Raw genomic sequence first — 18,446 nt, forward strand, 5'->3', positions numbered from 1 at the left:
TGAGCTAGCTATGGGGTGTGAGGAGCTCCAAAAAGCTGAAATCCCCCTCTGGTCGCCTCGGGCCTCCTTTTATAGAAAAAGGGGGTTGCCACAGTGGCACACAGGAGGTGGAAAGGGTACAGTGCTGCGAGGTTATCCCTCACATCACATGACAAGGCGCATTTAATGCGTCTTGCTTAGGTGTCCTTGCTATATCGTGGACGGGGGAGAAACCTGTCTTGTCCGTCGCCGCTCCTTCTTGTTTCGACAAGCGCCCTGGCCAGCGACGCATGCGATGCCATGTAGGTAGGCAGGCAGCTAAGGTGGCGCAGTGGTGGGTCTTCACGAAGATCTGCATGCCGCCACGCAGGTGCCTGCCCAGCTGGTTGGGTCGGCAGCTGCATGCATTCGGTGGTGGAGGTTTAGTCGGTGTGGGCCTGATGGTGGCCCTTGGGTGTCCTCGGCAAGGGCCTTGCCGGGGCCCCGGCAAGGGTCTTGCCGAGGCGCCTGCTGTCATCCCCGGCAAGGCGCTTGCCGGGGGCCTTGTGGTCTTCCTCGGCTGGGATCCCGCCAAGGGTTGTCATCTCCTTAGTGCGTATCTGATCTTGAATGTCTTCACAAAGATCTGCATGCCGCCACGGGGATGTCTACCGAATCCTTGCCCTTTGGGGGCAGTGGACTAAAGGGTGATTTGCTCCGTAGGCGCGGGACGAGTCGCCACGGCAAGGGTCTTGCCGGGGCTGCTAGAACTGTCTCCCGGCAAGGATCTTGCCAGGGGAGTCCGCTTCGTCCCCTTTGCTCTTCGTGGTCTTGGCCTTGGCGTCGTTCTAGTTCTCTTGAGCTTCGGTCTTACCCTGGCTCACCACCCTTGCCTTGCTTGGTGTGGTGGTATCCGCGGCTCAGACTGCTCGTGCACAGTTATAGGGGTACAAAAAGTGTACCCCTCTTTTTGTCCACCGACGCTAGGGCCTCGAGGTTCGCCGCCCTGCAAAAGAATAACAAGCGAAGAACGAGGAAGAAGAAGGACAGAGGGGAGAGATAAAAGTAAAGATAAAAGATGTCGATAGATTTGTTCGATTGTGTGTTGTTGTTCAATCGGCCGTCACCTCTTATCTATATAAGAGGCGGATGGACTTCCTGTACAAGAAAAGGACTTGCCTTGCCGTCCAAATCATCAAAATCTAACCAAACTCGGACTTCTCACGACCTCCGGCCCGGATGTCCGGCTCTAGGCCCGGATGATCCGGCGTAGCCCAGTTTTCTGATAGCAGCTCACTGTTTTGGCTCTAGAATCCACATACGACCTCGGATTTACACGCTTCTATATCAAAATCAACCGCCTCGACGAGACACACAACTTTCATGTTGAACACTTTTTGATCCGTGGCCATCTTGATGGTGTTTCGGGCCGTTCTCTAAAGTCTGTAGTAGAAAAAGCTGTCTGGACGTCCGGACTTCTACCCGGATTGTCCGGCCTCCACCCGGATCATCCGGGACTGGACCCAGATCATCCGGCTTCATCATAAACCTTTTGTTGCTTTCGGTGCTTCAATTTCCCGGATGATCCGGACCCTGGCCTGGATGATCTGGCCAAACACTGCTGCAGCGCACGATTTTGCCTATAACTTTTGCATACGACCTCGGATGGGGACGATTTTTATATCAAAATCGTCCATTTCGACGAGACGAAGAAGTTTGCAGCTGTAACTTTTTCCATAAGAGGCCATCTTGGTTAGGTTTCATGCCATTTTCTAATCTGGTGCCAATACGAACATCTCTAAGATTGTCATAACTTTTGCATCTGAGCTCTGTTTTGGACCATCTATATATTTATTCTCATCGGCTTGAAGAGAGTCATCCAGTGGTGACATGAAATCATGAATTTGACATCATCTCATTATAGCCTCAAGTTACTCTTTGCGACCATGCCATTTTTGAGCGCCAACACATGCCCCCCTGTTTTTCGGCAAAGGTAGCGTGCCGAAAAATAACTTATACCTATTGGTTCTAAGGACGATGTCAACACTCCATTGGCCCCTTTGCATGTGCTTAGAGCGATAAATATATATCGGCCAATATTTGTTTGAATCCTTGATGCAAACTTGGGTGAAACCTTTTCAACTTCATTAACAATTCGATGATAAAGTTCCATAGATATGTATCTCAAGGACATCCTCTGAACCATATTGTTCACCCTTTTGTTAGGACTTTGCAGATAATCAACAATAAACTTTCTCCAATCCTCACTTTTACCTGCATAAAAAAATATTAGTGGCCAAAGCGGTGGACTTCGGTCGCCTTACCTATGTTGACGAGACTAAGCATCAGCTATTGATAGACATGCAACACACCATGATTAACATAGTAGCCAGATGCTTGCTGTGCCAACTTTTCCGAATTGTCATGTCTAGAAATATGAACAATTTTAAAGAAACCCAAGGTAAAATTTGCATCTAGACATACCTCAAGATAAACTATAAGTGATTCGTCAAAACATTGATAACTCTTGGATATTTGTTGTACTACTCATAACGAATCACCCAAAGCCTCAATATGTATATCACCTATAGCAAGGCAAAGCTCCAATCCGAATAACAATGCATATTCGTCTTTGATCATCGTGCAAAAATATTTTAAGCGGCATGAGGATTGACAAAATAGCTTCATATAGAGATAAATAAACAACACCAACATCTTGGCCATTGTTACAAATTTAACCATCAATATATAATCTCCATGGTACTAGAGAGATCAAGCTAAAAACAATATTATGCATGATGTCAATATGATGCTCAATAATAAAATCAACCATGATTTGGTCTTATGTAAGTTCTGAAAACTAACAAGCCAAAGCATACCCAATCAAAACATAAGTTCACTTTGCAATTTTGGTGAATTGGTTTATGCATAATATCCTCAATGGCATCAATTTGACAAATTCCTTTGCAAGCACTTATCTCAATCTCTACTCAAACTAAGGACGGTGTTAGAGTACCACACCGGCCATTCTTACATATATTCTTAGGGCGATAGATAAGTATCGGCCATTACCATGAGGTCCATGTAAAATTCATTCACCAAATCATGTATAGCCGAAATAAACAAATGAAATAGCAATCAAATATTTCAGCCCTTTAGATTAGCAACAATGTAACTAACCATATGTATAGTAATTTGGTAATACCCTCTCATGATATAGAAAATTATGTTGCATCCATGGATCAAAATAAATGCATGGAGGAGGGTAATTGATCATACGTAGGGATGAATTCCATGGCAAAGGCATCAATAGCATGGTTGAAGAAAATGGATGATGTGCTAACCGAGGATTTTGATGCTGTGATGCGCACCTTCGGCTTAATTGTTTGTTGCTTTCATTCTTTTCATTCTTCACTTTTATTGTACTTGTTGCAATAGAAGCATGCACATCATTTTTGTCTTGATTGATCTTCTTGGGAATCCATGCCATGTTCTTCTTTCTCAGCTCTTGTGCACTAAGATTTTGTAATTTCTTATTTTGCCAATATGACAAGCCGAGTGAGCATGTCGGCTCTGATTTTGTTTCAACCAATGGCAACTCGTTTTGGGCCTTGTGCACCTTCAGATTTGGCACTTCGACTCTCAATAATTGGTTGCTTTGTCTCATTGCCATTAGTAGCCAATGTCAACACTTTAATTGGCTCTTTATCATTTGAGATCAAATCTGAAGTTGCACTCTTATGACCATCTCTTTTAAAACGGTAAACTTGCTTGACCACCTCTTCCTTATTCCTTGAGCTCTGGACCGATTCCTTATGATTGAAACGGTCTTTAACATGTGATTGTTCAAATGTTGATCTTCTCGGAGCTGCATAATATTGGTGAGATGGTCTAAAATAAGATGGAGAATGTTCTCTTGTATCATACTTGTACCATGATGGATATGGATCTATATGAGCATAGCGAGGCATCCACGGCATTGGCATTGGCGGCCCAAAATAGGGATATGAATATGTTGCATTAAAATTCTCACTTTGCCAATACTGATCCTCATATTTGCGACTTGGGGTGATCTTGGTTTCTTTGCATGATTTGGCCAATAAGCATTCTTCTCTTCACTCTTCTTTTGATATTTATCCAATAGTTCAGTGAAGGTGATTTTTGATCTCTTACACTTGCGCTTCTTTCGGCATTTGTTTTCCTTTGGTTTGCTTTCATTGACCATTGGATTTGCTTGCTGCCCCCCAGTCCTTGGCGTCTCCATTGTAGCTTCGATGGAATTCTTGCCCTCAAGATTATGTTCATTATGCTTTTCAACAAATTCTTTACTTGAAAACTTGATCCCATCACCTGCAGTTTTTACATTCTCTTTAAATGGGATCTGCTTGAAGCAGCCGATGCAAAAACTTTCTGCCATCGGGACCAATCGGAATAGACTGGTCATCTCTTGGTGTCTGAACAAATTTCAATCGTCCTTTATCAATGACCGATTGAACTATTTGACGAAACATGCAGCAGTCCTCAAAATTATGCTTGGACGAATCATGCAACATACAATACATTCGTCCTTGGATAAATGGCTTGACATGGTGATCAAGAATTCTAATGTAATTATTTTTCAACAACAAATCAAAGATTTGATCACACATGTTTGAATCGAAGGTATACCTTTTGTTTTCTACCCGATCTTGTTGTGAGAATGGCTTCGGAGTTAAGCAAACGAATGGTTCAGATTTGGCATCTTCCCATTCGGCTATGAATTCTCTTTCGCATACTTTTTCCGATGTCCTTAGATAAGAAACTATACTAGCATCGGTTTTGCCAAAAGATTTTAACCTTGGCTTTAAATTTCTGAAATCAAAGTAGTTAGAACATGCACGTCTCAATTCAGACCATGCGTAAGCCAAGCATGAAGCAAGCAAAGCTACCCAATTAGATATGAACTTTAAATAAAGCAATGGAAAAAGCTTTGGCTGCAGTAATAAGTCACTATCGGTCTCTTTGAATGGTACAATATATTGGCCGATATGCTTAGTAACAATTTTATTGCTAACAAGTAAATTGCCCTTCTTCATTGGTCTTTGAAAATTACTTATTAGAATTTTCCAAATAGATGCATCAACAATAAAGTTGTGACCAAATCTGGAAATAGGCAAATTACTTGCTAGACATACCTCTTCAAATATGTTGGGAGAGCATGATGATTTCATATGATGTATAATATTGTGCTTTGCTTCTGGATGACTTCCCAACACCATGTCACAATTTTCTTCTTGATTCCATGCATCATAAATTTGAAGATCTTCGTCAACCGAACTTTGTTCGGCTACTTGCTCTTGTCCTTGAAGCTTGTCAATTTCTATGGCACGAAAATCATAGGGCAGGAAGTAGGTTCCATTAACTTTAGAAAAATCAAGTATGGTTGTCTTGCTATACTTCCCATGCCCTTTCTCAACAATGTTTGCCTCTTTTGATTTGATGGATTCGGAATCTTTACTACTTGATTCGGCTTTTTCAACCAAAGCACTTTTAGTTTCTGAATCATCATTCTTTTCACCGGTTATATCAATTGGCAACACTTCTTTTATCTGAGCCAATTCTTTTTCTATTTGTTTCTGGCGGCGAGCGGCAAAGTTGGCTTTAAGATTTTTCTCAATTTCAGCCCACTCCGGATACGATTGCCCCCCCCCCCCGATGTTTTTAGATTCTTTCAGCAATGACACACGGGTGTTGCCGAAATTTTGTAGTAGTGTAGGGGGTGTATAATATGATGTAGTACTAGGTGAAGGCATATGCATTGTTGTAAAACCATATTTTTTCTCGCCAATTTTATCAATTGGCAAGGATTCATCTTCTTGCAAAACTCTAGCTTTTATTGCGGCACAATCAGGAAATAGCCCTTTTTGATGTTGTTCAAGGCAAATAGCACTAATCCTCTTATTCTGGGCTAAACTCTTCAATGCAGCCACCACTACCTCATCTTCTACAATATTTGGCACAACCGCTCCTGTAAAATTTACATTTATTCGGCTATGACCTAAAAGGTGTGAAGCCGAATTATGAGCATCTACAGTTGTGTATGGTGCCGAAAAATTACTAATATGAGGTGTAGCATATGACGGTTGAGAGTAACTGGCCGAATAGCTAGCAGTAGCATGGCCAATTCTCTCATTCATCAGCATGGTTGGATTAGTATATTGCACATTACTTGCCGATGAATAAAAGGGTGAAACACTTTCTTGCATTGGAAATTCTAACATGAGGTGTTTCAAATTCATTAACCATACCCATCATGTTGTTCATTGGCATATAGATTTGTGGGGTTGCCGATGCATAAGAGTTTGGATACATATGTTGTACGTTGCTAAAATCATAAGAATTTGAAGCATGAAGATTGTTTTGCATCGGCTCTTGCGCATAATTAGATGCATGATTGCTAAAACTAGGGCTAGCCGATACATTATGCTCATTAGGTGATCCAGCAACAACATATGGATTATTTGCATCTACAAAGGGGAATTGGGTATTCATATTACCTTTGTAGATTGCAACAACTTGATGACGATCTCTTTGTAGCAAGAACGGGCTGGAGACCGTTCGAAGCTTCGTCCCCAGCGGAGTCGCCAAAAAGTGTGTTCGCACACGAACATGTCACCGTGTACCCTCGACGCCGGGGGTGATGCACCGCAGCTCACGTCGAAGGAGACCCACCAGAAGCGCGGTACGCAAGACAATCCAGCAGGCGCTTTTGAGGACCCGAAACCCCGCACACCCGGGAGGGACCCCGTCAGGGTGCACGACGGCTATGGGCAGCCCTAGGTCGTCCTAACCGCCCCTAGGGCCGCGAGGTTCACCGCCCTGCAAAAGAAGAACAAGCGAAGAACGAGGAAGAAGAAGGTCAGAGGGGAGAGATAAAAGTAAAGATAAAAGATGTAGATCGATTTGTTCGATTGTGTGTTGTTATTCAATCGGCCGTCACCTCTTATCTATATAAGAGGCGGATGGACTTCTCGTACAAGAAAAGGACTTGCCTTGCCGTCCAAATCATCAAAATCTAACCAAACTCGAACTTGTCACGACCTCCGGCCTGGATGTCCGGCTCTAGGCCCGGATGATCCGGCCTAGCCCAGTTTTCTGGTAGCAGCTCACTATTTTGCCCCTAGAATCCACATACGACCTCGGATTTGGACATTCTTTATATCAAAATCAACCGCCTGGATGAGATACACAACTTTCATGTTGAACACCTTTCGATCCGAGGCCATCTTGACGGTGTTTCGGGACATTTTCTAAAGTCTGTAGTAGAAAAAGCTGTCCGGACGTCCGGACTTCTACCCGGATGGTCCGGCCTCCACCCGGATCATCCGGGACTGGACCCAGATTATCCGGCTTCATCATAAACCTTTTGTTGCTTTCGGTGCTTCAATTTTCCGGATGATCCGGACCCCGGCCCGGATGATCCGGACAAACACTACTGCAGCGCACGATTTTGCCTGTAACTTTTGCATAGGACCTCGGATGGGGACGATATTTATATCGAAATCGTCCGTTTCAACGAGACGAAGAACATTGCAGTTGTAACTTTTTCCATCAGAGGCCATCTTGGTTAGGTTTCATGCCATTTTCTAATCTGGTGCCAGTACGAACATCTCTAAGATTGTCATAAGTTTTGCATCCGAGCTCCGTTTTGGACCATCTATATATTTATTCTCATCGGCTTGAAGAGAGTCATCCAATGGTGACATGAAATCATGAATTTGACATCATCTCATTATAGCCTCAAGTTACTCTTTGCAACCATGCCATTTTTGAGCGTCAACACCCACCAGCTACATCTTCGCACGGAAGGAAGTGCCAGACAGTCGGGACCCACCTGGTCGAAGCGTACGTAGCGTTGTCATTCTCGTCCCGAACGTGTACATACATTTATACTGGTGGATGCAGAGGCGCGCAGGTGTCGTAGTAGAGGCGCTCACGTAGCATGTACACATACGTACAGCGGCCAGGGTGCAAGAAATAAAATACAACCACGTATGTGTACATATGGGCGGGGTCTCGAACGCCTACTCGCGCATATGTACAGCCAGGGCTCGGTGACATGGCTGGGTCAGAACAGAGAAATGGCGTCGTCGTCATGTTCATTGGGAGGCAACGGAATGCGTCGTGTTCATGGGGAGGCAACGGAATGCGTCGTGTTCATTGGGAGGCAACGGAACTCGTGGGGGCCAATCGGCTAGGTCGGAACGGAATGCATGGTCGTGTTCATCGGGAGGGCTTGGACGGAACAGGCGATGGAAACGAGGCCTGGCGTACCGCAGAACGGAGGAAACGGCCTTCTGTTCGACCGGCCACGTTCGAAACAGGATCCTGTTCATCGGGAGGGGTCTGGCGTACCGCAAAACGGACGAAACGGACCTCCTACAGTCAAAACGGGGGTCCTGGTCATCGGGAGGGGTGTGGCGTACCGCAAAACGGACGAAACGGACTTGTGTTGGAGCACTACGGTCGAAACGGGGGTCCTGTTCATCGGGAGGGGTGTGGCATACCGCAAAACGGGACTGCACGAAATACTGTTCATCTCCACCGTTGACCTCCTCCAGCCTCCACGGGCTACCGTCGACCTCCTCCAGCTTCCACGGGCTCCTGTTCATCCAGCCTCCACCGCGTGCTACTCCATTGGCTACTGTTCAACCACCCCTCCACCGTCCACTGTTCATCCAGCCCTTCACACCACGGGGTCCTGTTCAACCACCCCTCCACGGGCACCCCTCCACCGTCTACTGTTCATCCAGCCCTCCACACCACGGGGTCCTGTTCAACCACCCCTCCACGGGCACTCCTCCACCGTCTACTGTTCATCCAGCCCTCCACCACACTGCGGGGTCCTGTTCATCCAAAGGCAACGCCACCGCTCACTGTTCATCCAAACCCCCCACAACGCTCACTGTTTATCCTAGAGGCAGCATCAATCGGCTTCAGTTAGCAACAGTAGCGAAGGAATTGCTCGATCGGGTTCAGTTAACAGCCATCAATCGATCGCTCGGGTTCAGTAACGCGTAGTCTGCAGTGCAATCGCTCGGGTTCAGTTATAGCCCAACGTCGTGCTCGGGTTTAGTTAGACCCAACGCCTCGCACACACGCGCATACGTGTACGAGACAAACACACATCGCTCGGCCCCCCACCTCCCACCGTAACCGGGAACTCCCCGAAATTTTCCTCACCCTCGCTTCTACCACGGTTTTTTCTGTCATGGACGGCCCAAAGAATGTCATGCAGCTGCGTCTCCGGCCCGCCCAGGACAAAAAGCCCATTTTCTGTCATGATTTTTTGTCATAGAAGTAGGAGCCCACCACATCTATGATGATACCGAGTTTTGTCACAATTATCGTCATAGAAGTGTCATGTGTATGACAAAAAAAATTTCGTTTGGCCCAAAATGTCACGGATGTGTCTTTTTTTTGTAGTCTATGGATCACGAATTCCTGGAAGGTTTTAAACCCGTAAATATCGAATCGTATGATGGTACAACAGATCCAGCTGTATGGATTGTGGATTTCCTCCTTCACATCCACATGGCTCGCGGTGATGATCTACATGCCATCAAGTACCTCCCACTAAAACTCAAAGGAGCAGCTCTGCATTGGCTGAATAGCTTGCCAGCAGACTCTGTCGGCAGTTGGGAGGATTTGGAAGACGCATTCCTTGACAACTTCCAGGGCACTTATGGGCGACCACCGGATGCTGATGACTTGAGCCATATAACTCAGCAGCCAGGGGAATCGGCCAGACAATACTGGACATGGTTCCTAACTAAGAAAACCTAAATTGTCGACTGTCCGGATGCAGAGGCCTTAGCGGCATTCAAGCATAACATCCGTGACGAGTGGCTTGCTCGGCACCTCGGCCAGGAGAAGCCGAAGACTATGGCAGCCCTCACGACGCTCATGACCCGCTTTTGCGTGGGCGAGGATAGCTAGCTTGCTCACAACAACAACACATCAAGGAATCCGGGTACTCCGGATACCAAAGATGCCAATGGTAGACCACATCGTAATAGACAAAAGCGCCGCAACAACGGTGATAACACCGATGATATGTCAGTCAACACCGGATTCAGAGGCTCTAGATCCGGTCAGCGGAAAAAGTCATTCAAAAGAAGTACTCCGGGCCCGTCCAGTTTGGATTGCATACTGGATCGCTCGTGTCAAATCCACGGCACCCACGATAAGCTAGCCAATCACACCAACAAAGAATGTTGGGTGTTCAAGCAGGCCGGCAGGTTAAACGCCGAAAACAAGGACAAGGGGTTGCATAGTGATGACGAGGAGGAGTCCCGGCCGCTGAACACGGGAGTACAGAAGAGGTTCCCCCCACAAGTGAATACGGTGAACATGATATACGCAACCCACATTCCCAAGAGGGAACGGAAGCGTGCACTAAGGGACGTCTATGCGATGGAGCCCGTCGCCCTAAAATTCAACCCATGGTCCGCTTGTCCGATCACCTTTGATCGCAGGGACCATCCCACTAGTATCCTTCATGGCGGATCTACCGCACTGATCCTAGACCCCATCATCGACGGATTCCACCTCACTCGAGTCCTTATGGACGGCGGCAGCAGCCTGAACCTGCTCTATCAGGATATAGTGCGCAAAATGGGTATAGATCCCTCAAGGATCAAACCCACCAAAACCACCTTTAAGGGTGTCATCCTAGGTGTAAAGGCCCATTGCACGGGCTCAATCACACTGGAAGTGGTCTTCGGATCTCCGGACAACTTCCTAAGCGAGGAGATAATCTTTGATATCGTCCCGTTCCGCAGCGGCTATCACGCACTGCTCGGGCGAACCGCATTTGCAAAATTCAATGCGGTACCGCTTTACGAATACCTCAAGCTCAAGATGCCAGGACCTAGGGGGTCTTAACAGTCAATGGAAAGACATAACGCTCGCTCCACACAGAAGAGCACACTGCGGCCCTCGCAGCAGAAGCACAAAGCAGCCTTTTAAGGCAAACCACCAATTTGGCGATACAGCCCCCGGACACTGTCAAGCGAGTCCGGAGTAAACTGCAACAGGATCGCCTGGCACGTTCAGAGCTCGCCTAGCAATTCGGCCCCTGTCCTAGTCCCAGCCAAGCGACGAAATCCGTGCCGCGCGTACATAATTGCGCTATGAAAATACCATGGGCATAGGCGGGGGCACGATCAGGGCACGTCCCGCAATGCGGCTTAACCTCCCTAGGGGATGTATACCTTTATCATTTTTTCTCTTTCAGGACCTAACCCTTTGGAAGCCCTTTCCGGCAGTACGATTGCCGGACACATTACGGGAAGGAACATCCAAGGAGGCAAGAAGCTAAGATGTACACGGGAACCCACAGGTGGTCTCTAATAATAATCGATATAACCGCTTTCTACTATTCATACACAGCTTGCCCTTGGATAGGACATGTCAAATAGTCCTATTTTCTACTTATTGCACTACTTGTATCAGTACGCTTCGACGTATTATTTAAAATAACAATGCATAGCATTAGTCTATTATTGCATTATTCATCCTTTTCTTCTTATATGTTCATTTACGACAACTTGCACCCGTACATTCTGGTATGGTCAGTACGCCATGGGCTTTCGTTTACCCCATAATACGGTGCGAGAAGTCCGAACACTTTTGACAGTGCGACACCCCGAACTTATAGCATTATATGCATCATCTCCGAATCATGTCTTGGGTGAATAGCTGGGTTTGCCCGGCTCCCATGCTTTGGTACCTTATGTTCCGCTACATCGGCTAAGGTAGCGCTGGGAGAACTACTGCAATTGTGTCCTGGTTCTTTCGGACGAGCACCTCAGTAGAGAAAGCCTAAAACTGACTGTCATGATAGGGCGAGAGCTGGTCGCTGTTGGAGAGGTCTCAAGTCCTTAAAGACTTTTTCCGCTTCGGGCGAGGAGTCGGCCTTGCCCGACTTAGGCATGTATAGCGCCCCAAATTCGGCCTTCCGAATACTAGGGGCTTCGCCAAAATTGAAAATTGTAGACTTCTATGTCTAAGTGAGAGTGACAAAGCCTTATGGTCCGATTGCCTGGTTCGTTGTGCTAAACACCTCCCTCGAAGGACCCAAAATTGGGAGAAAGAGTGCTCAGGTTTATCCCGAACACCCCAGTACTAATTACATGGGGGCAGAAGCCGACGAATGGCCAACTCTCAGATTTTATAAACGGCCGCACAGAAGGTAATATTTTAAATTAAAGAAGCGTTGCATAGCGCAAATGAACTTGTTTCACATTACAGGATCACATGAGCATGTTCATTCAAAAATTACATCTCTGGCACATTCATCCGCCACAAGGCGGGAACCCTTCAGGACACTGTCATAATACATCTCGGGGCAGTGATGCTCCTTGCCCTCCGGCGGCCCCTCTTTCACCAGCTCGCCCAGTGCACCTTCGCTCGGGCAAAAGCCCTGCGTGCACTCTCGATGCAGACGGACCGCTTTATGACTTCAAGCCAAGGGCATGCATCCACAAGCCGCTTCACCAGACCAAAGTAGCTGCCGGGCAGGGGCTCGCCAGGCCACATCCGAACTGTAAGACCGTTCATGGCCTGTTCGGCCGCCTTGTGGAGCTCGACCAATTGCTTCAGCTGGTCGCTCAAGGGCATTGGGTGTTCGGTCCCAGTATACTGAGACCAGAACAACTTTTCTGTCGAGCTCCCCTCTTCAGCTCGGTAAAACTCCGTGGAATCCAGTACACTGCGGGGAAGATCTGTGAACGCACCTGGATAGCTCCGAACTCGGGTAAGTAAAAGGAAAGTTTCCTTCACATGCTTGCTTTGCATAATGAATGCCTTACTCGTTGCTATCTTCTTCACCGCGTCAATCTCCTGGAGGGCCTTGTGGGCCTCAGCCTTGGCGCTCCGGGCGCTTTCAAGCGCCTTCGCAAGCTCAGACTCTCATTTCTTAGAGTCAAGCTCCAAGGAATCGTGTTTTTTCGCGAGAGCCTCGAGCTCTTGCTGCACCTCGCCTACCCGGGCTTCTTGCTTTCCCCGCTCAATGCGCTCCTTGGCCGCTTTGTCTTCGGCCTCGGACAGCGCCTTCTTCAGGGTCGCCACTTCGGTTGTGGCCCCTGGCAAATTCATGATGATCCTATTACTTTACACCCGAACTTCTTTTTAAATATATGGACAAGGTATTGCTTACCTTTGCTCTCCTCGAGCTACCTCTTGGTAAGGCCGAGCTCGTTCTTGGACCGCTCCAAGTCCTGCTTCAGTGCAGAGACCTCCGCAGTACGTGCGACAGCGGCCATTAGTGAAGCCTGCACATACACATAGATATATTCTGATTAGACTCCTTGATGACCCACAAATATAGGGAATCTATCATAGTTCTTTCGATAAGTAAGAGTGTAGAACCCAACAAGGAGCAGAAGGAAATGATAAGCGGTTTCTAGCAAGGTATTCTCTGCAAGTACTGAAATAAGTGGTAACAGATAGTTTTGTGATAGGATAATTTGCAATGAGCAACAAGTAGCAAAAGTAAATAAAGTGCAGCAAGGTGGCCCAATCCTTTTTGTAGCAAAGGACAAGCCTGTACAAACTCTTATATAGAGAAGAGCGCTCCCGAGGACATATGAGAATATCGTCAAGCTAGGTTTCATCAGGTTCATATGATTCATGTTTGGTACTTTGATAATTTGGTATGTGGGTGGACCGGTGCTTGGGTATTGTCCTTACTTGGACAAGCATCCCACTTATGGTTAACCTCTATTGCAAGCATCCGCAACTACAACAAAAGTATTAAGGTAAACCTAACCATAGCATGAAACATATAGATCCAAATCAGCCCCTTACGAAGCAACGCATAAACTAGGGTTTAAGATTTTGTCACTCTAGCAACCCATCATCTACTTATTACTTCCCAATGCCTTCCTCTAGGCCCAAATAATGGTGAAGTGTCATGTAGTCGACGTTTACATAACACCACTAGAGGGATGACAACATACATCTCATCAAAATATCGAACGAATAACAAATTCACATGACTACTAATAGCAAGACTTATCCCATGTCCTCAGGAACAAACATAACTACTCACAAAGCATAAACATGTTCATAATCAGAGGGGTATTAATATGCATATAGGATCTGAACATATGATCTTCCACCAATTAAACCAACTAGAATCAACTACAATGAGTAATTAACACTACTAGCAACCTACTAGCACCAATCCCAGACTTAGAGACAAGAATTGGATACATTAGATGAACTAGGGTTTTGAGAGGAGATGGTGCTGATGAGGATGTTGATGGAGATTGCCCTCTCCCGATGAGAGGAGCGTTGGTGATGACGATGGCGATGATTTCCCCCTCCGGGAGGGAAGTTTCCACGGCAGAACATCTCTATCAGAGCCCTAGATTGGTTCCGCCAAGGTTCCGCCTTGTGGCAGTGGAGTTTCGTCCGAGAAGATGGCTTCTTATTTTTTTCCCATCGAAAGATTTCATATAGAAGAAGATGGCCACCGGAGGGCCACCGGGGGGCCACGAGGTTGGGGGCGCGCCCAGGGGGTAGGGCGCGCCCCCACCCTCGTGGGCAGGGTGTGGCCCCCTGGTGAATCTCTTCCGCTGAATATTTTTTATATGTTCTGAAAACATCTTCCGTGAAGTTTCAGGACTTTTGGAGCCGTGCAGAATAGGTCTCTAATATTTGCTCCTTTTCCAGCCCAGAATCCCAGCTGCCGGCATTCTCCCTCTTCATGTAAACCTTGTAAAATAAGAGAGAAAAGGCATAAGTATTGTGACATAATGTGTAATAACAGCCCATAATGCAATAAATATCGATATAGAAGCATGATGCAAAATGGACGTATCAACTCCCCAAGCTTAGACCTTGCTTGTCCTCAAGCGAAAAGCCGAAATCGAAATGTCCACATGATTAGAGATAGATGTGTCGATAAAAATAAAATACAGATATGAGGGCATCATGATCATTCTTAGAACAACAACTTACATAATTCTTGTCATATGATTTCTTATGCTAGAGTAATAATTCAATCATAATTTCAAGTATGAATCGTAAACTTTATTGAAAACTAACAAACTATAATCTCAATCATTGGAGCAATTGCAATTTATCATAACATAGGAAAGAGTCAATGTATAAGAGCTTTTCAGCAAGTCCACATACTCAACTATCATATAGTCTTTCACAATTGCTGACACTCACGCAGTACTTATGGGTACGAAATTTTAATCGGACACAGAGAAAGATAGGGGCTTATAGTTTTGCCTCCCAACGTTTTACCTCAAGGGTAATGTCAACAATAATAGTTCATGAAAAATCACATCCAATTAGCCATATATACCAGGATCTTTCCAACATACTGTGCTTGCCAAAGGATAAAATGTAAAAAGGAAGGGTGAAGATCACCGTGACCCTTATGCAAGGTAGGATATAAGAGTAAAAGATAGGCCCTTCGCAGAGGGAATCAGAGGTTATCATGCGCTTTTATAGTTGGATGCACAAAATCTTAATGCGAAAGAATGTTACTTTATATTGCCACTTGTGATATGGACCTTTATTATGCAGTCTGTCACTTTTATTTCTTCCGTATCACATGATCGTATAAAGCTTATTTCTCCCACACTAATAAGTCATACATATTTAGAGAGCAATTTTTATTGCTTGCACCAATGACAACTTACTTGGAGGATCTTACTCAATCCATAGGTAGGTATGGTGGACTCTCATGGCAAAAACTGGTTTAAGGGTATTTGGAAGCACAAGTAGTATCTCTACTTGGTGCGATGAATTTGGCTAGCATGAGGGAGAAAGGCAAGGTCAACCATGTTGGATGATCCATGACAATATAATTTATCTCAGATGTAAGAAAACATAACCTATTACGTTGTCTTCCTTGTCCAACGTCAACTCTTTAGCATGTCATATTTTAATGAGCCCTCACAATCATAAAAGATGTCCAAGATAGTATATTTATATGTGAATAACTCTCTTTATTTATTACTTCCTATTAATTGCAACAATGACCAAAACTATGCTTGTCAACTCTCAACAACTTTTATTCATCATACTTTTTCTATGTGAGCTCATTACTCTCCATAAGACTCACATGATCTCTTCATTTCCTTTTATTTCTTTCTCTTTTCTTTTGTTCCCTTAGGATCATGGCAAATATAGCTCACGGACTCGATTACATAGAAGGATTATAAAGCAAAACTCACAACTAGATCATACTAAGAACTTTTATTCTACTAGATCAAGATATTACCAAAAGGATCGAACTAAGAAAAACGGTAAAGATAAAAGTGATGGTGATACGATACTGGGGCACTCCCCCAAGCTTGGCAGTTGCCAAGGCGAGTGCCCATACCAGATACTCAATTCTTCTTTGTTGGTGGAGAAGGTGATGGTTTTGTTGATGGTGTAGGCTTCTTCCTTAATTTGCGCTTGAGGACATAATTTTGGTCCCTTAGGTCCTTGATCTCCTGTTCCAGGCTCAGTATCTTTTTGCATAATTCCTGCTTGTTTTCCTACAAGAGGTGAAAAGGGATAAACTCGATCTTAGGTTTCTTTACTCTATCCGGGAGGCTTGACTTTTTGAACTCCACATGCATGTCCCTAGGTTGAGGTAGGGGAACTTCATCTTCATCTGAGCTCGTCTCCTCCTTTCCCTTGGGTTCATGGTCCTCTTCTTCTTCCGTAGTCCAACCACAATGCTCCACATCCTCATAGACCTTAGGATCTGCAAGGTAATCAGCCACATAGCTTTCTCCTTCCGAATCCTGGGACGACATGTTGCTCTGTCTGCAGTAGGACATCTCAAAACAAAGACAAGAGATATTTGCGTGATACGGGAGTCAAAACCCCCGGGAGATTATATAATGAATTTTTACTGACCAAAATACGTAACATGTAAGAAAACGGAGTCCGGAGAATGCATGAGGTGCCCACGAGGTAGGGGGCGTGCCCAGGGGGGTAGGGCGCGCCCTCCACCCTCGTGGAGGCCTCGTGACCTTCCCGGACTGCTACTGATTTTTCTATTTTTCTAAATATTCCAAAACGGAGAAATAATGCCTTAAAAACTATTTTGGAGTCGGTTTACTTACCATACCACATACCTATTCCTTTTCGGAGTCTGAAACGTTCCAGAAAGTGTCCCTTATGTATTCCTCCGGGGCTACGATTTCAATAACATTGGTTTCAACATTTATGGGATTGCCTGAGATATAATGTTTGATTCTTTGACCGTTCACCACCTTCGGATTTGTGCCTTCGAAGTTGTTGATTTTTATGGTACCGGAACGATAGACCTCCTCGATAACGTAAGGACCTTCCCATTTAGAGAGAAGTTTTCCTGCAAAAAATCTTAAACGAGAGTTGTATAGCAATACATAATCACCTACATTAAACTCACGCTTTTGTATTCTTTTGTCATGCCATCTTTTAACCTTTTCTTTAAACAACTTGGCATTTTTGTAGGCTTGGGTTCTCCATTCATCGAGTGAGCTAATATCAAATAACCTCTTCTCACCGGCAAGTTTAAAATCATAATTGAGTTCTTTAATATCCCAATATGCCTTATGTTCTAGTTCGAGAGGTAAGTGACATGCTTTTCCATAAACCATTTTATACGGAGACATACCCATAGGATTTTTATATCCAGTTTTATAGGCCATAATGCATCATCAAGTTTCTTGGACCAATTCTTTCTAGATCTATTAACAGTCTTTTGCAAAATTAATTTGAGCTCTCTATTACTCAATTCTACTTGACCACTAGACTGTGGGTGATAAGGAGATGCAATTCTATGATTAACATCATATTTAGCAAGCATTTATGGAAAGCACCATGAATAAAATGTGAACCACCATCAGTCATTAAATATCTAGGGACTCCAAATCTTGGAAAAATAACTTCTTTAAGCATTTTAATAGAGGTGTTATGATCAGCACTACCAGTTGGAATAGCTTCTACCCACTTAGTAACGTAATCAACAGCAACTAAAATATGTGTATATCCATTAGAGGAAAGAAAGGGTCCCATATAATCAAAGCCCCAAACATCAAATGGTTCAATAACGAGTGAATAGTTCATAGGCATTTCTTGACGTCTACTAATATTACCAATTCTTTGACATTCATCACAAGATAAGACAAACTTACGGGCATCCTTGAAGAGAGTAGGCCAATAAAAACCAGATTGCAATACCTTATGTGCATTTCTATCTCCAGCATGGTGTCCTCCATAAGCTTCGGAGTGACACTTGCGTAGGATTTGTTCCTGTTCATGCTCAGGTACACAACGTCTAATAACACCATCTACTCCTTCTTTATAAAGATGTGGGTCATCCCAAAAGTAATGCCTCAAATCATAGAAGAACTTTTTCTTTTGCTGGTATGTGAAACTAGGTGGTATAAACTTAGCAACAATGTAATTAGCATAATCAACATACCATGGAGCAGTATTAG

This window comes from Triticum dicoccoides, chromosome 4A, assembly GCF_002162155.2.
Source record: "Triticum dicoccoides isolate Atlit2015 ecotype Zavitan chromosome 4A, WEW_v2.0, whole genome shotgun sequence".
Taxonomy (NCBI): domain Eukaryota; kingdom Viridiplantae; phylum Streptophyta; class Magnoliopsida; order Poales; family Poaceae; genus Triticum; species Triticum dicoccoides.